This window comes from Sinocyclocheilus grahami, unplaced genomic scaffold (assembly GCF_001515645.1).
Source record: "Sinocyclocheilus grahami isolate Dianchi unplaced genomic scaffold, SAMN03320097.WGS_v1.1 scaffold49.1, whole genome shotgun sequence".
Taxonomy (NCBI): domain Eukaryota; kingdom Metazoa; phylum Chordata; class Actinopteri; order Cypriniformes; family Cyprinidae; genus Sinocyclocheilus; species Sinocyclocheilus grahami.
Window position 1 is genome coordinate 628251 of NW_015505228.1, and position 20273 is coordinate 648523.

Below are 20273 nucleotides of genomic sequence, written 5' to 3' on the forward strand. Positions count from 1 at the left end.
CAGGTCACTCACCCTGCTCAGAGAACTGGCAGACCTCCTTCTCTTGTTCCCAGTTCATTACGATGTGGTGGAGAAGGTGAGAATGGGATTCGTGACCTAAAGTAGATTTTTACTAGGGTTGCAGGGATTGTCATGTAAGGACGATAAAAATTGCTGACCTTTCTTGAAATGGGATATTTTCACTTCTCTTTTTTTCATAGTCTACCTGACTTTCACTGTCTGTTTGGTAAACAGACAACCTGTCCTCTAGCGCCCTGCCAGTGGCGTTGTCTCTATTTTTACTCGCATGTGTATTCTTTACATGTGTTCTTTTGTTGGTGTGGACTGTGACTAGATTCAGCATTTCTGCCTCAGCCCAAGTTTCTAGGTTGCGGCTCCTGTTTTTCAGTTCTCCTTCAAGTAACTTTTCCATCTACCCACCTCATTTACATTTAGTCATAGACAAGTTTATTTAAAGCGACTTACAATTAAGAAACCACAAGCTTTTTATCATACAAGAACCTATAGTTTTCATAGTACTGTTATGATACCCTACGTAAATACACTGAACAAAATTATAAACGCAACACTTTTGTTTTTGCCCCCATTTTTCATGAGCTGAACTCAAAGATCTAAGACTTTTTCTATGTACACAAAAGGCCTATTTCTCTCAAATATTGTTCACAAATCTGTCTAAATCTGTGTTAGTGAGCACTTGTCCTTTGCCGGGATAATCCATCCACCTCACTGGTGTGGCAAATACAGTAAATACACCGGATCCCCCAATACAGTAAAACTGCACATTATAGAGTGGCCTTTTATTGTGGCCAGCCTAAGGCACACCTGTGCAATAATCATGCTGTCTAATCAGCATCTTGATATGCCACACCTGTGAGGTGGATGGATTATCTCGGCAAAGGAGAAGTGCTCACTAACACAGATTTGTGAACAATATTTGAGAGAAATAGGCCTTTTGTGTACATAGAAAAAGTCTTAGATCTTTCAGTTCAGCACAAAAACAAAAGTGTTGCATTTATAATTTTGTTCAGTGTAAATTAGCTGACTTGTGTTGCAGAGTTTTCCTATTGCCTTAGTATAAGTCCTCCATCATAGCATGTTTCGAAAGTAGGAGTGAATCGTGATATATAACTAGTTTTAGATTTTGTTTCTTTGCTTTTAATTATTTTATCTGCAAAGTTGTAATTAGCTAGTTAGCTTTAGCTGTTAGCATTGTAAAATCCTTTAAACCCAGCTCATAAACATGCAGATGAGCTGTTTATCTGAGCTTGTTGTGCCCTAAACGTGTTTTCAAATTAAAAATAGTAAAAAAAAAAACTAACACTTATGGAAATGTCTCCAAGAGAAGCAGGTGAATAATGTTTTTTTTTTTTTTTTCAATTTGTCCCACATGTCCTTCTTTCTTGTATCCTGGTAAAGATGTTATGTCTGCCCATCCATTTGTATATTTGAAAGAAAAGGCCACCCAGGCTTTGCTCACATGTTGACAATGTTACTAAAACATCCCCAGACAAAGACAAGACATTGATGACTAAACCTTCAGAAAGAGAAGCAGGAAGTAGGTGTGTTTATTTCCTGTCAGTCACGATTTCCTTTGTAAAACATGCTTTTCAGCTAGGCAACATATCTTTGTTTTGAACACATTGCCTGATGAGTGGCATCACATGCAGCCTTGGGCAATGCAATCCGAGGACACGTTCGCTTCTAATGACCGGAACGATTTCACAAGAAACATGCACTCATAGTCCGTGACACAGTCGCTTTGTTTTTTTACTTGAGATATATACCAAAACTTGGCATTTACGACATATAAATGGAATAGGATCGGACGTTTTCCTTTTAGGCATGTCTCTGATGTAGGAATAGTGAGTATGTCGTAGCGGACGGGGAAGCGAGTGACTCTTGCTCATGGGCTGTGCAGCGGGTGACAGATGGGTGGAGGTAAATTAAACAAGCTGCTCTGGCCTTCTCTCCTCACTTTGACAGTGTGCCAGCCGCGGCGCCGGGTCTCTGTCATTATTTAACGGCCGGCGTTAATGGGCTCTGTCTGCCTGGTTGCCCCCCTGGCTGCCGGGAGAAAGAGAATGAAATTTGAAGTGAAGAGGTGGGCAGGGTTGCGTACTTGACCATGCAGTGTGTGAGCATGAGACAGTGTTTTCTTGTTTCCTCTCAGAACGTGATGGTTTCTACTAGGTCTGTCAGTCGATTACAATTTTTAATTTAATGAATTACAGGGTGCTGCGATTAATTAATTTAATTAAGCGCAAACTAAATTTGGCTGTGCAAATGCTCCCAAAAGATCATTTAAACCTATTATTGTGTTAAATGTTTAGGCTACAATGGCCTAACATAAAGTATGGACATAAAAGAAGATAATTCGAGAAACATCTCAGTATGTTTTGTTCATGCAATGAAAGTCACTAGTGACCTAAACTGCTTAGTTGCCAAAAGTATTCAAAATACCTTCTTTTATGTTGTGCAAAAGAAAGTAAGTCATTCAGGTTTTAAACAACATGAGGGTGAGTAAATGACAGAATTTATTTATTTTTTGGTGAACTATCCCTTTAATTTTTTATTTTTTTTATATATAAATGAAATTATACTCTAAAGAAGAAACTAAAACTACCAGCAGATGGCGGTAAATGTCTTTATGAGTCGATTCGTTCAAACGGCTGATTCATTCAGGAATTCAGTAAATGGCTACTCAATCATTGGTTCACACGATTCGTTCAAAACGCGGATTCATTCAGAAACTAAACACAGCTGTGTTGCTCGGAGATGCAAAAGAGTTCTACTTGTGGCTTTAAAGGTAATATTTTTGTTGGCAAAATTGAACAAAACGCACAATATTATGTTTAAATTTTGCACAATATTAGCTTCTTATTTACTGAACTGTTGTATAAAATCACGTTTGCACTCGTGTTCTTCGTGACAAAAACAGCACTCCTGTGATATTGCTCTCGCTGCTGGTGTGATATCGCTTATCATATGATATAAATATGAGACAAAAACTCATACAGGGGCATTACTTTTGCCCCAATATCTTAATTTTTTAGGGCATAACTGCATTTATGGAGTTGTTGTCCTGCATCATATTTGTCAACAGTTAAAGAGATAGTTCACCCAAAAATGAAAATTCTGTCATTAAATTTGTAGCGGTCAATGTGGATATTGTGGATGAGTTCTTCTGTGTCATCACGTTCTATTAGTTCTACAGCTTCAGTTTCAGAACTTTCACACTTAGTAACAAATACAGCTGTTCCCTCACCACAGTGCAACAGTGAAAAGGGACCCCTTTCAAACAGTGTCGCGTTCCGAACGTTGTTTGAGCGACATACACCGGTATTGCGGTATTTTAAATATTCATATCATAACAAAAATAAACACCGTTATTTGGTATGGACCGGTAAACCGCCCAGCACTAGTTGAACCCCTGATGTCACATGGATTATTTTACAGATCTCCTTGCTACGTTTCTGGACATTGATCGTGGTAGTACCCTTGCTGTCTATGGGAGTGTCAGAGAGCTGTCAGAATGCATAAACATTTTTTAAATATGTGTTCCGAAGATGAACGGAGGTCTTACAGGTTTGAAACTAAATGAGGGTGAGTAATTAATGACAGAATTTTCATTTTTGGGTGAACTAACCCTTTAACTATATGAAATGTAAGATGATGTACTGATCTGTGGGTGGGGCCAGTGTGTTAACTGCGTTAAAATATTTTAATTGCGTTATTTTTTCATAAATAATTAATTAAGTTAATGCGTTAAACTGACAGCCCTAGTTTCTATGCTAGTAGCTTGTGGTAATTTAGGTTCCTCTCAAGTCTTGCATGGACTGCTGTCACATGAAGTCACCACAGCTTTGCTTCACCCATTGTTTCTTGCCATCAGTGGCATATTTATCTCAGTCACCCTTAAGCAGTTTTGGTGCAGGGAATGGAAAAACATCTGGATTAGCTCTGTAAACCCCAATAGCACGAAGGGGGAAAGTCATATCCACATCCAGTGCACAGTTAAATGGTGCTTTGTTAGGGCAATTTTCAGTTAAATGTTCTCACTCTGAAGCACCGAGCACTGTTTGTGAGGTTTTCAGGGTGATGGACATTACTTGTATGTTCATATTTGTCACTTCAATTTAAATCGCATTATGTTCATACACATAGCAGTAGGGCTGGGCGATATGGCCAAAAAAATATCACAATAAACTTTTTCATATCAGTCGATATTGATAATTATTATGATACATTTTTGTATGGTGAAATCTAATTATTTTAAATGTTTGAGTTATATTAAGATTATCCACTGGTCTTCTATAGTGGCATAAATTTAGATAATGATAACCACAGTTATGGCATCTCAATACTATGGTAAAAATTTATATATATTGTTTATAGGTATTTGTATGAAAAACAGTAGTCTAAATACATTTAGTAGGACTATAAATGCACAAACACTATAGCTTAATCATAAAAAATACAGTAATTATATTCCCTTACTCCTTTAATGCATTAAATTCATGTCTACATTAATAAGATCATAACATTTCTTATGATTGTCCCATATTTCTGCCACAATACCATGGTGCAGTTAGTGTTACTACAGTAAATCCATGGTAAATTATGGTGATTTGTAAATTGGATAAATGGTCCATGTGCCGTGGTTCAAATGAGTTGCGCTGTTTCTTTCCCCTTTTGGCGCATAACCATTATATTGAGCATTTATCGAACTCTTGTTATCATTTTATCGAGGAAAATTATATTGCGATAATTATCGTTATCGTTTTATCTCCAAGCCCTACATAGAAGCAAAATTCATGTTTATAACAGTAAAGGTTGTTGACATTTTGAGTGTGTTGTAAACTTGCTAAAGATCTCGCCTTGTGGTGTTTTGTAAAATGCACAAGAAAAAAAAAGCAAATATAAGAATGAAAAAGGCAGGTAAATGGCCATTTTAGGATTACCACTCCTGCTCGGACATTGCTGCATGCAACTATCATTAGTGTTTTTTCTTAGTTCCATGTGCACATCCTATTAAAATGTTAGCATTATTTCCTAGGGCACAAGAAGATCTTTAGAGAAAGGTGAAAGGTGCATTTTTCTGTTTGAAACCAGCATGATCCCGACGTGACTTGCAAGTTTTTGCATACTTAGTAGATAGAGAGAACAATGACGTCCTAATCCAAACTGCATTTCCTTTTCTTCGCTGCAGCACTCTAGTAATGGAGGGAGAGTTGGAGTAATGGATAAAATGAGATGATATGATATGATGAACTTGACAGGTTCAATAAATGGAAACAATTCATGTAAAGTGAACACACTTATGAATAGTTTATGTGATTTTCTAAGTGCTCTGTCTGTCTGTGTGCATGACCAAATGAGGGTGAATTAAAAATTTCACGCTGGAGGTGGACCTTCAGTATACAATTACTCAAAGACCCACCACACTTAAAATTTACTAAATGATTTGACAGCTAATATGTATTCCAGACCTCGGGCTGCGGCTGCAAGCACCTTTTCCAGGCTTAAAATCCTCTAGTTGAAAGAAAAATGAGAGAAAAGTAGTTAACCTTTAAAATACACTTCACATTTAGATGTTTCATGTGTCCTGGATGTTTTTTTTATTGGCTTATGTTTCTCTGCAGGGAGACGGTATAACAAAAATAATGGTCAGTGACAAATAAGTGTCCAGGATAAGGACAGGGGAAAATGTCTGTTTAAAAGACTTTTTGTATTCATGTTGGTTTCATGGTTTAAAAAAAAAAAATTATACTGTTTTTAAGAGAAAAGGTTTAAATGATTGACTTAAAAAATATCCTGTGGTGTAACCAACTAAAAGACATCTTAATTACATGTGAGTGTACACATCTGAATAATTTTCAAAAATGTTTTTAAAAAATATTTATTTCAAGTAAAATATAAATTTAAAAATATATTTTTTACAAATATGATGTAGTATTAATTCATAAAATCAAGTTTATGGGGGTTACATGACATGAAATTTACAGTTGAAGTCATTATAATGTATGCATGAATAACATTTATAATGTATTTTGTAATAAATTATTAGACCCAGACATAAAAAAGTCATAAAAATTCGATTTGCTAGAACTTTGATCAGAAGAAATCTTACATACAAAGACACTGTGACAGAAAATATGCTTGAGAAAATGCAAATCATTGTTGTGTTAAGAAATGTTAGTGTTGTTGTATTAGTCCACAGTACAAACCGACTGTGTGGCCTGTGTTCAGAGGTGGAAAAAGTTGGAAAATCTGTTGGGACATGTCAGACAGAGCCACTGATCTTTGGAGGTGCATGACAGTGGGCCTCTTGACGTCTCCCCCGTGAGTCTTTGAACCTCCTCGCGTCATGACACAAGAGTTCAAAGGCTCCTCTCCTTGCTCAATGTGCTCGTAAAAACCCAGATAGCGTGTGTAAATCTGGAGCAGAAGTGTCGCTGCGCTGGTTCCCTCTCTCTTGATTTATAGCCCCCAGTGCACCATGGACACTAGTTCTAACCCAGCCATGGCAGACTGCCCCCATAATGGCCAGCATGTAAAAATGCTTTTAGCTTTGTACATCCTGTGCATTCCTCTACTGCAGTTCTTCAAACTTCATAGGGGCTTGTTTTTTTGGGTTTCACATTGCCAGAAACTACCGAAGCTCAGAGATCCATGAGTAGTGAGGCACAGGAATATTGTTTAGCTAGACAAGAGACTACATGTTACACACTCGCTTAGAAAACACATGATCATGCTACAGTTAATGCTGTTTTGTTAATACAGTATGATGACTAAAAAGTGATTTGGGAGATTTTGCTGTGAATCCATGGGATATGATAAAAAAGAGAAAGTTTCCAAAAGGGTTCCTTAAAGATAATTTCAGTGAACAGTTACATTACAGGCACATTACAAAGAACCTTTTGTGCAATGGATTGGTTCCATAGATGGTAAAGGTTCTTCATGGAACCATAGATGTCAGCAAATAACTTTTATTTTTAAGAGTATATGCAAGTGGAAACTGGAAACCTAATTTAACCACCATTCTGAAGTCTAGATGTTGTGATTGGCAGATGTATCAAAGAGTTTGGTTGAAGTGAAACAGATCCATGAAGAGACTTCTGCAGGTCCATTTTCCAAGTCTATATCTTACTATACTATACTATATCTATTGATTTAATGAAATTAATATAAAAGGGTTTAAATTAATAGTTCACCCAGAAATGAAAACTGTCTTTACTCACCCTCATCATGTTATTCCAAATTTGCATGACTTGCGGTTTACTGTGGAACACAAAAGGAGATATTTTGAAGAATGCTGGTAACCAAACAGCTTCGGTTCCCATTGACTTCTATTCTTTTTTTTGTCCATACAGTGCAAGCTGATGGGAACAGAAACTTTTTGGATTTACTTACTTATTTTTTCCCAACTGGACTCATTTGATATCCCTGTGGAGCATTTCAAAGTACACTTTTGATCACTGTTGTGTTTTGTTGTCTGCTTTAGAAATGTTTGATCTTGCACAACAAATACAAGCCCAGTCGAGTTACTAGTCCCGTGAGGATGTTACTTTGTATAGTTAGCCGGACTTGATAAACCTTTTCAAATAATGCTAGACTCCCCAGACAATCGATTCAGCTCTGTATGATCCTTTTAAAAGGGATGAGTATGGTTGATCTGAGGGACATGTTCTCATGAGGACGAGACTGAGCAGGTGGCTGAGCAAGTGGCTGGTATGACAGACGTGTCCTATGATGTGATGTATGATTCCTCTATTCTCCCCTACACTAGTGTGGCCTCAGACATTCTGTAGACCTTGAAAAGAGAAGCCATTTGGTGGATTATCATGACAATGGAGCAGACCTTCCTGATGGGGACGAGAATGGAGCCAAAATGAGCTATGAGAGCAATTCTTCTAACTTGGGCTGTTTCTGTGCACTCACTGTTGTGATCATTATGTCCTGTTGTCTGGTCTTGATGTCTTGGAAACTGTATTGAATAAAGCAAAAGGAAATGCTTTGCTTGATTGTGTGCTTGGTTTAAAAAAAAAAGTAATGGGTTGTTTGTTATTCAGTCATGCTGGAGCTGATGGATTCAGTGAAGAAAACACTGTGATGTTGATCAATGAAGCGAAGACTGAACTAGACTATTTCAGTCCATAGTTTAAAGACAACAGCTGCTTTAAAGGAATGTTCCTGGTTCACTACAAGTTAAGCTCTCTTGACAACATCTGTGGCATGCTGTCGTTTACCACAGAAAATCATTTAGATTCATCCATCAGTTTGTACAAACAAGCAGTACTACGCTTACAATGAAAATCAAAGTCGAAGTATATCCTATTTAAACAAAAATGTGCAGCTCTTTGTAAGAGCACTTTGCAAGGTTATTTTACTTATATTTTTATGTAATGTTTTTATTTAATTGTTTTTGTTTAAATAATCTGTTGGCAGCCATATGCATCATGTGAATGTTAAACGGATTGCCGGCTTTATATGGTCAGCACAGGAGTTGGAAACATAGGATACAATTTTGTACAGTCTCATATTAATGCATATAATGTTTGCTGCTATACTTTCAAAACTGTGTGTATTTTTAGGTTTATTCTGGTGCAGTGCCTTGTAACATAGAGTTCCCTTATATGTGTTTCTCTAATTAAAAATGGTATCCGTTTGCAAAAACTGAGAAACGTCGAAACTGTTTTCTGTGGTAAACAACAGCATGTTACAGTTCTTTAGAACAGTTTTGCATTTATTGAACCAGGTAAATGTCAGTTGTGATGCAGAACAGTTGAATTTTAAGCACATCCATAATTAAAATATAGGCTAAACAGTAGTCAAGGATGAACCTTCTTATTGGGATATTAATCTAGATGAAGAATGTAACGTGAAGTAGTCACTTAAATTCAGGAAGACCGGTCAGACTGACCATTAGTTTCCAGACATGGTAAAAAAAAAAAATGACTCAAAGGAACAAAGTTCCCCTGAGTGGAGTAGAGGTTGGATGGGGTCCTCGCGTGAGGTTTGCTGATACCAGAGACACAGGATATCCTGTGGAGCAGGCTCTGGAATAGGAAGTGCCGCCACGCCACTGGCACCAGCGGAGGAAGCAGCTCTGAGGAGACGCCTGGGATCTTGGCAATCATTTTAGAGGTGTTAAGTACGCCAATGGCTTCTGTTTTAACAGAGACTTCCCATTTTTGGTGACAGTGAGTCGCCTTTCCTCTGGATGATCCTTTCCTCACATTTCATATTTGTGCGTGTGCTTGTGTATGAGTGATTTAATTAATCTGCAAGTTATTTATCTTGACCTAAAGACATGTTTGATTCATTTATTGATCGGTTGGTTTTTAAAAGGAGTGGATCAGTTGCATGACTGTGATTTTGTATGTGTTATGTTTGGCTTTTTAGACTTTTCCTGAACTGGACAAAGAAGTCAACCATAACTCCACTGCATCTCTAGTTGGCTCTTGGAAAACAGAGAAGCTGATTTAAGGCCCATGGTCTTGCTAAGGTTGTCGGCTCTGCAGTAAGACCAGCATAAACTGAAATTCCCATACTTAAAATTCCTCAGTTCACAATTTGTTTGTCACACTACACTTGCGACCTTGAGTAAGACTTTTATTGCCATCTGCTGCTTAGTCATCCTGACCTCCTGCTTTGACCCCTCTCTCTAGTGCTTTATCAGAGTCTGGACATTTACTCTTGCAGTTAGTAATAAACCAATATTATTTTTATTATGATTAATAATTGTTTTGCATGCTATGACCGATAACTGATAAATGGGCAATTAAAATATTATAAAAGTATATTTTGAGTAATAAATCAAAAATAAAACCATATAAAAAATAAAATCTATAGTTTAAAATTCAACAATGTAATTTAGGAATCACAACATTAAAATGTACATGAATAAAAACGGATAATTATTGTGATATTTGCTAAATCATAAATCAATGTTTGATAAAGATTATCAATCTAAAGATTACATTTAAAATAATCTCTAATATGTTGATTTGTCACAGCAGACTATTACCAAAGATTATGTATATGTATGTATACCCATATTACAATGAATGGGGGAAAAAGTGCAATGCACAGAATAAGAAATCCAGGCTTTTAATAAGTTAATAGTTGCTAATTGATAACGCAACATGCGCACTGGCAATATGCATTTTTCTTTAACCGTATTTTTGAATAAATAAAAAAACAGCCTTTTATGCAACAGTTTGTCTAATTTTGTTGCTGGTTTGAAGTATGTTATTTAAATGTGAGTTTGGCAAGCAGTTTTTGAAATCTGAGTATTTCTATATTAAAATAGATAGGAGTTAGACTTTCATGCCTGAAATAGCTGCCCGGAGGCGTTGCAAATATGGCCGCAGAGTGAATTGACTTCTTGAAATGCACTGTTACTCAACAGTCTGTGCTGCATTACGTCCACAAAGTATAGACTTGAAGGAGGACCGCAAGGGCTTAGAGTGCCATTTGGGACAGGACCCATGTCTGTATCTGCTCATAATCTCCCAAGTTACTCTGGGACACGCATAAAACATCAATGGGAACACATGAATCGGTTGGTAAGTTCAGCAAATTGCTAGGTACAACTTAAAGCTAAAACCAAAGACTGGTACAGATGGATCTGGATCAGATTAGACTATACTTGGCAGTATATTCTCAGATGATTAATGATAATCTGTATTTAGACGCAAGGCGCACTGGTCCCCTAAAACTGACGCTGATTTTCATGAACCAAGAGAATTCCAGTATAGTTACAGTAGAGGGGCAGAAAGCGCTCTCAACCGCAGCATGGAAAATCCTTCACTCTTCCCTCTAGTTTGGGAAGAGGGCCCTAATTTGGCTGCTTACCTTGGCACACCGATTCTAATGAAGTAAGCCCGGCTTGGAGTGTGTGGTCTGCAAAAGCACCTGTGTGTGTTCAGGCGTTTTATGTTTTATATTTATGTTCAGAAGATGTTGATGTCATTGTTTTGTTGTCTTTTTGTGCGTGCACATTGTCTCCGCTCATTTGTATTGTCGGCTGGGTTTAGCGTGTTTGACTGTGTGTTTGTGATTTGTGAGTGTATAACTGAATGATTTAGGAGGGTGTGTTAGATAGAGGAAGTGAGTGAGTGAGTGCGGGGTGGAGGAGAGCGGAGTATGTGTGGTCTGGATTGGCTTACGAGTCTCAGTCTAGTAAAATAAACACTCTAGTCTGCTAGCCCATGAGATTATGCTACATTTTTGATAGCCACAAAAAACCCAGCTGGAAGGGCTGCATCATTTCCTCGACCTCATTCTGGCATGGTATTATAAGTGTATGTCAGTGTGAGTGTGTAGCGATTTATATACTCTTTCTGTGTTGTTGAGAACAGAATCTTATAGGGTTTCTTAATGATAATGAACCAAACTGTTATTTAAAGTGTCAATACGTTATATACAAAGAGTGAACAAAGACCTCCTCTAAAGGGGAATAATCACTGAAGCTGTCAGTCGCTTCAGTACAGCGCTGAGTTCTGAATTCTTGCGAAACTCCCAAGTTAATTACAAAACAAAATCGTATTTACATTGTTGGTACACCTTGTTGGTAGTAATGACAGCATTCACAACAGTGCAGAACCCAGTCAGTGAACTTGTGTTTTGTGTAGCATGGAGACGTGCTGGAATGAGTACTAAAACCTGGTCCATCGTCCCAAAGTCAGTAGGGTTTTTGTTTTTTTAAATGAGTTTTTGGGTAAATGGCAGAAATAAGATCTGTGGTTAATACAAGCTTTTATTCTATGACAGATTTTTTTTGTCACAATTTTTGAAAAAGGCAGTTGCTAACAAGTGGCTATATGGGGCTACAGAAGTTGTCAGTGACATTAAACATCATCACACCGAACGGGAAAACTCATCTACTTGCTTGTCCGCTTTTACAGCCTTGTGGTATTTATAATTGCACTCTTGAAATCTATTCTAACTCAAACTTTCCAACTTTAGATTTTAAACAAAAACTGAACTTTAGATTTTGTATAAAGCCTGGAAGCTTTTAGTTGTGGTAACACTGAAGTCATGTGACCATGGTGTAGTTTGCTCACAGTCTTTTGCTTTTTACTTCAAAAAAAGTTGTCCATTTGTAAAGATTGTAAAGATGAACAAAATGTGCAAGAACCATACACTTTAGTTGGTCACAGAGCTTATGTTCTGCAGTAAACCAAAATCCTATTAGATTTTTGTCGAAGATACCAGAGTGATAGCAACTTAGATTATCCCTGCAGAACTGTATCCATCTTTTTTTCAATGTGGAAGTAAGCCATTTTCTTTAAATGTGCAAAACTTCCAGTTCATTAACCAAAAAAAAAAAAGATGAAGCGAAAAGAATAACAAATTGCAATAAATGGTAAAACTGTAAGTTTGTAAGTAAGATAATACACTAAAATAATATAAGACATGCCAGTTTGCTCTCTTCACAATCACGGCAGTCGTAATCGCAATTTCTTTCATTCTTTAATTGTGCATCTTTAGATTATTGCGATTTTTGCCTCACAATGGTCTCCCCCTGTTTGTATTCAGTATAAAGCTATAAGAGTGTTGATTTGCCAGTACATCTTGTTTATGTGTTTTGTGTATTCAATGATCAAATGGGCTTCTTTTCTGCAGGTTTTGTGCTGTTGTAAGCCCATCAATTCTTCCCCAGTAATTCAGTTTGACACGTCTGCTCCGTGCCTGCCAAATACCTGTATTCCCTACCCTTCTTCTCCATGTTTTTAATGTGTGATTGAAGACAGATGTGGCTCAACATCTGTACAGCGCTGTGTTTCTACAGCTGATAAATCGGTGAATCTGCCAGTGTTGAATGTCTCACAGTGAAATTTACTTCCCAATGTTCTCGTTCTGACCTGCAGCTGCACACGCTGTACCTGTGGACATCTCATGATCCTTTCGCCAGATACTGTTGTCAGAAGTCACCCACGGTTATTTAAGAATAGAAATGTGTTTCTGCACAGGATCCTGTTGGGATGATCAAAGGGATCTCCTTCTGTCCAGCCAATCAGTCAGTGTTAATCACATTTAAACCCTTTTTAATGATCACCACAATGTTAGCACAGCTATACAATGACCTCTGTTCATAATTTATTGGGTCAGGGTCCATCTGAAGCCGCCCTCTGTTCATTGGTTCAGAATCATATTGTGCAAGATCACGCACAGGCTTCAGAATCCCAACGGAAACACTTAAAACATGTTGTTTCTTTGTTGTTTTTGTACCCTGTGGATATGTCTGTTATGAATAGTAGTATTTTTACTTGGACACAAGTAATAAGCATAAAGATGAAACAAATATTAGAAATTATAATGCAGGGTAAGTAAAAAAATAAGCCCAAAGGGCATTAAAAATAAGTAGTAGAAGAAAAACAAATCATACCACTTTATCAGCAAAAAGATTTTAAAGAAGAAACTTGGAGAAAACAAGCGTGCTAGAAGAACCTATGCTATACACACTGAGAGGCCCCTAGACAAAACTAAACTACATTTGAGAGAAACAAATCACCCAAAAATGAACAATCTGTCGTCACATTCCAAATTCATATTCTGTTAATCTGTCTGTGGAACACAACAGGAGAATTCTGAAAAATCTTTACACAGCACTCTTTCACACAACAACAGTGACCTTTGGCTGTCAAGCGCAATAAAAAGCACCATAAAAGTGGTCCACTCCATATGACTCATGTGCTGTATTCCAATTCTGCTTGATTGCTTTGTGAGAACAGAATGAAATTTAAGTCATTATTTACTCTCAAATCAAATCATTCATACACATCATTATGCAGCTCTCAAAACAAATATGCCGTTTATGGTGCAGCTTATACATTAACACTATCAAACATAATTCATTCTCGTGTGTTTTGTGACCAAGCCTCATGGCGTGAAATCTGCACCATATTTAATTTGAGCGCTGCATAATCATTTGCATGAATGATTTGATTTGAGAGTGAAAAATGACTTTCAGTCTATTCATCACATAAAGCCATTATATAGCTTCAGAAGACAAATACAGTACATATGGACTATTTTAACGGCACTTTCATAGTTTTAGGAGCTCAACAGTACTTTTTCACTGTTGTTGTATGGAAAATCTTGTTTTGCTTTCATGTTTCAATGACATGGGGGTGAGTAATGAATAAACGGTGACAGAATTTTCATTTTTGAGAGGTGCAAATCTTAAAAAGGAACCCAACCCAGTAGACCAAAGTAGTTGTATTTTTAAGGATTTATGAACAGTTTTGCTCCTGTGCAAGATTTGAAATATTACATTCACCGTCAAGATGTTGTTTTGAAGCTGAAGTTTTAGTTTCTAAACTACCTAAAACCACACTAGAATATGCAGGAACCTGTTTTTGTCATGTTTTTATGTGACATTTGTTGGTTAACAAGAGTCATTGCATTGGTGTTCCTGTTGTCTCAAAGGTCTTCAAGGCTTCCTTCTTAAGACGTTCTTATCAATAAAGACCTGGACTTTAGCATTTAGACTGGATTCTGACTGAGTACTTACAAACAACTGAACAATGCTCCTGTCAACACCACCAGCAGGCACAGGCTGATCTATAATCTAGGAAATCTGGTTCCCTGGGCAGGGCAAGAGTCTCCAGTATTTAATCCCGCTGTAATCCTCACCTTCACGCAATGATAGCGCAAGTCTGAGAGAAGGATTGATTTTCCTAGAGGGGGACGGAAAGGAGGGGGAAAGACTGACGAAGGCCTCTCTATTTATGCTCATGGGCCCGTAGGGGGGAAGTTTAAATTTTTCATGGCACTGCTCGCTGCCCCACTTTTCTAGAGTTTTAAGAAATACAGCTCTGGCTAAAACGATGAGATTAGTCACGCCTCACTCTGAATGCTCAGGTTTTCTACACACTAACGAAACTCCTAAAATGAAACACAATCTGGCTGTGATTAGCTCTTGCAAAGGAAAGGTTTATGAGCTCTGATGAGTCATAGATCCTCGACAGAGCCAATAGCACTATTCAGACGGGATTATATTTCAAAACAACGCTTGAGGTGCTGATTTCATGTACTGATTCAGGTGGGATTGGAAACGCTGTCGTTTTTACTAAGATGGGAGTGCCTATTCCCTGGATGTGGGAATTATGCATGGTCATGTGATCTGGATGCAGTTGTCATGAAGCCAATTGAAATAAACAAGACTTATTCCTATTATGTGTGATATAATCTGAACGTTATGTATCTAAGGGAAGAAATAAATTAACACCTGACACTGCTACTACAGTAGCTGTTCTGAGCAGTCTGTATGTTTCCATTCAAGCTGTGAATTTAATGCATGAAAAAAATTAATGCAGTATCGAATAAAGAAGTATTTGCATCATGTATCCATAACTCCATGTTAGTTCTGTTAGTTCTTTTCAATGGTAAAATACTTTTGTTTTGTCCTAGTTTGCGCAAAGATAACTTTAGAACGTTGCTGTTTGATTGAGCTGCACAACTTATAAGCTTGAAACTGAACCAATGGCATGAGTTTAGGGCGAGGCCGCCTGATTGTTGCCGGGCAGAAAAAGAGACTTTATAAAGAAGAAACTCTTGCACATTCATGAATGAGGACTCTATGCTCACCACTACCTACATGTTTCTATTAAAATTTTAGTGCTACATGAACTGACAGAATCGTGTTCTCTCATAGCAAACAAACAACATTGACACAAAATTGCTCAGAACACACATCCTAACATGGTTTGTTAGAATAGAACAATATTTGGTCGAGATACAACTATTTGAAAATCTGGAATCTGAGGGTGCAAAAAAATCTAAATATTGAGAAAATCGTCTTTAAAGTTGTCCAAATGAAGTTCTTAGCAATGCATATTACTAATCAAAAATTAATTTTTGATAAATTTACGATAGGAAATTTACTAAATATCTTCATGGAACATGATCTTTACTTAATATCCTAATGATTTTTGGCATAAAAGAAAAATCTATAATTTTGACCCATGCAATATATTTTTGGCTATTGCTACAAATATACCAGTGCTACTTATGATTGGTTTTGTGGTCCATATATATATATATTCCAAAATGTGCACTCTCCTTATTTTTTCATATGACAGCAAAACAAGAACTATATGAACTGCCATTTTACCCTTAAATTTAGCAAAAGGTTAAAGTCCTTAAAGAAGGAGCACCAAGCAGCTATAACTAAAATTTTGGAGAAGCCACATTTATTTAGCGAAAATAAAAATAAAAAGTAGGTAATTTTTGCAGAGGTTGTTTGAGGAAAAGCAGACATGTTCAGTTTGGACTGTACATCTGTGTTACACAAATTTCCCTGACCTCCTCAGGGAAAACTAGTCCTCTCCAAATAAAGCTAATGAGTCAAAGATTTATTTTGTTTGCATAAACACAAACATGTGTAATTGTTATGTTACACTGAATGGAAATTCAGATTGATGAAAGATTGGAATAAATTATTTGTTACTATGGATTCTCTCAAGTTCACCTGCAGCACCAGGCTGTTTACCATCTTTTCTAAGATGTGGTTTCCTCCCCACTTAGAGACACACAGAACAGAGAGTACAGCCATAGAGCTCAGAAATGCAGTCTAGTACTCAAGCGAAAAAAAGTACCACGCTGCCTCAGAGCTCAGTCTCCAGAGGCTATTTCTGGGCAGAGAATCGATCTGCATGTAGTGGAGTCTGGGTAGCTGGTCGATAGCAGCCTATTAAAGAGATGTACCTGTTCAGGCTGGAGTGCCACTATATGCGGTCACTGGCTTGAGCCGCACTATCTTCTGGTATGTAGAAGAGCATGTGTGTGAGTCTTTCGTGATTTGTGCTTAGTATTAGTAGGAATTCAATACGGCTACTTACACAATTGTCAATTTATTATAGACCACTGAGGCACTTTACTGATGTGTAGGGACAGTCTTTCACACAAGTAAACAAAATGACAGAATTTAGAGTGTCTTATTAGAGTACCCTCTAGTATTTAGAGTCCAGTAACTTAGATGTAGTTTGTTCTGTTCGGAGCGTACATACTCTGCACTGTGTAAATTTGACTGTCACGTCATAGTGCTCTGATGGTGGATTGTTTAAGGTTGAGGTGTGGCCATGAGTAAAGGAACGCAAAAGGTGTGTTGACCTAAGCTGCTTTGGCACCACCCATATAGAAGACCAAATAGAGGGCCAAAGTTTTAAAGGGGATGTGTTACGTTTTGTTAAAATAATTCCTATCCCAGCTTAATATACACAGACAACCAGAGATAAACCATTTGTAGGCTCATCCTCATGCCGTTCCAAACCTCTAGGTTTTTCTTTCTTGTGCGGAACACATATTTTAAAGATCGTTAAGCTTCAGACAACATTGCAACCCATTGGCTTTCACTGTATGTACAGAAACATTCTTAGAAAATATCTTCTTTTGTGTTACAAAGAAGAAATATACAGGTTTTTGGAACAACTGGAGAGTAAGTAAATGATAACATACTTTAAATTTTTGGATGAACTGTCCCTTTAAAGCTTTGCTCAGAATATAGATTTTTTTACTATATGGATGCATTGGACAGATTCAGTGATCCATGCACACTAATGTTACACCTTCTTTTGAGCTTTCATGTGCTTTATTAACACAATGTTGTAAGATCTGAAGACAACACAGTGCTACTAGCCATCCCACAGCAGACAATTAATCAATAAACCAGCTTTCTGAAATACACAACGATCATCCAAAAGAGGGGTGGTTTGATCTTATCAGCATTCAGAGCACCTACAACACGCTTCCCGATTTCATACCAGATATATACATTCCCGCCTCCCTTGTGCATTGTGCTGTGAAGCATGCAGCTTGACTCTTTTTTTTACACTTTTAGAGACCTTCCGATATCCTGACATGTTCTCTCATTATGTATGACTGTATTGTATTGGTCGGCACCACTCCCTCCCCTCTTTACTGAAACACCTCGCCTGACCCGTTCCTTTAAAAGCAACTATTCAATCTTACGCCTCATTTATAAATCCGCCTCCCTTCCTAATACATCTTATGGCTGATATTTGGAGTAAGGGTTCAGACAAAAGCCTGACACAGGCCTATCCTACATCAGCTCCCGAACCCGTGGGGGAAACATGTGGCTGTGACACACACACTTCAGCAAGTACGGCCGTGTCTCGGGCTCAGGGGACTCCAGGACAGTTTGGTTTTTATCACTCGATTCCCATCAATCCTCAGCTCCCAAGGACGGAGTGTTCTGAGTGCAGGGGCTTCCCTCCAGGGATCGCCTGTTCCCGTGATTCATCCCCTCTCTCTCCTCTCATCTCGGCTAAAGCCAGAGCCATGTCGCGTTTAGTCACCCGCTTCGTCCTTGTTGGCCCGACTGCTGTTACTCACAACTTATTTTAGGCTACAGTTCTGGCTGCCATGGGAGGTGTGGCTTGGCCTTTACACTCAGATGACACAGGCGGTGCTCCCTGTCTTTAGACTTGTATGTTGGCTGGCGTGGAAATGGGACATTTTTTGGTGTGTCTGGATTGTCTTTCGTGCTCTCTGTCTGTTTATGTGGCAGATTTGTAACTAAATTTGTAATTTTGTAATTGATAAATACTTTCTGCAACTGAAAGTCAGTCATTCGTCAGCAAAATCCCCCTGAACAGTGTAAACATTGTGGCTCTGTAGCGCTCCCAAATCATTGTTCTGTTTGTTTGAGCATTCCGACCAGCCCACATAGCGCGAGTTTGGGGCGGGGCTATCTGTTTGACTTGACCAATGACAGACGACGTGATTGTTCAGGAAACCTGTTTGTAAACAATCATTAATTTTGCAGTTTCAGTTGTGTTAGTTCTTTTCAATGGTAAAATACTTTTGTTTTGTCCTAGTTTTAACAAATAGGTGATGCCCCTTTCAGATTGAAGCCCACACATCTCTGTTGTCTCCCCCGATCTCTTTTGTTCTTTACCCTGCTCTCTCTCTCAACAGACAGCTAATAAAGTGTCTGGCAACCTTTGGAGTATTAGCTATCAAAAAATGCAGTTTCTTTCTCAGTCGTATCAGAAATTGTGCCAGTGCTTCTGAAAAGACTCGGGTCAGTCAGGGAAACTGTGGTCTCATGACTCCAATGCCTCCCATGCATCTGTTCTGCTCTGCGGTCTTGCGTAATCGTTTATGTAATGACAGGTGTAAACAAATAGGTGATGCCCCTTTCAGATTGAAGCCCACACATCTCTGTTGTCTCCCCCGATCTCTTTTGTTCTTTACCCTGCTCTCTCTCTCAACAGACAGCTAATAAAGTGTCTGGCAACCGTTGGAATATTAGCTATCAAAAAATGCAGTTTCTTTCTCAGTCTTATCAGAAATTGTGCCAGTGCTTCTGAAAAGACTCGGGTCAGTCAGGGAAACTGTGGTCTCATTACTCCAATGCCTCTCATGCATCTGTTCTGCTCTGCGGTCTTGCGTAATCGTTTATGTAATGACAGGTGTCGTTTTAAACTGCGTAGTTGCATAGCAGTTAATTCCTGGAAAGCAATTTCTGTTCAACAACACTGTCATCATGTAATTCGAAAAACACGACAGATGCGATTAAACGACAGCTCTGACTAGAAAGCAGATTACCTATGGGTAAAAAATAAACCCAATCAACCAAGTATGACATCTATACAGTAATGAAAGCCACAAGCGTGTCAACAACATAATGACCTCAAAAGCAATAGGAAAAAGTGAGAAACTATATTTTAATCATAAGAAAAACAAAGCCTATAATTTAGGATTATTACGTTCTTTTAATGACATTTATTTAATGAAAATAAGAAGTACTTTTTACTCCAATGCTCATTACCTTAATGTGAAAAAAAAGTCTGAGATCACTTATAAAAATTAAATTTAATGTTAAAAAAATCAATATAGTATTTTATACCCAACTGTATTATTTCAATTGATCCTGGCTGTGAAAATTCATCTAAAGTCTTTTTTTTGTGTGATTTACTGTTTTCTACATAAAATCATCCTTCATAAGGTAAAGAACATTCTCCAAAGATCAATATTGACTGAGTAAGTCCATGTCAAAGATTGAAATCATAGTGAAAGTAATGGTTGAAATTAGAAGTACTTTTTACTCCAATGCTCATTACCTTAATGTGAAAAAAAAGTCTGAGATCACTTATAAAAATTCAATTTAATGTTAAAAAAATCAATATAGTATTTTATACCCAACTGTATTATTTCAATTGATCCTGGCTGTGAAAATTCATCTAAAGTCTTTTTTTTTGTGTGATTTACTGTTTTCTACATAAAATCATCCTTCA

The 20273-nt window shown here is 37.6% G+C and overlaps 1 protein-coding gene across 1 annotated transcript in view; it reads left to right on the forward strand.

Moving 5' to 3' along the window:
• Positions 1-20273, forward strand: part of rarab (retinoic acid receptor, alpha b) — a 132214-nt gene that overhangs the window by 5884 nt on the left and 106057 nt on the right. The gene's annotated exons all lie outside the window — the stretch shown is intronic.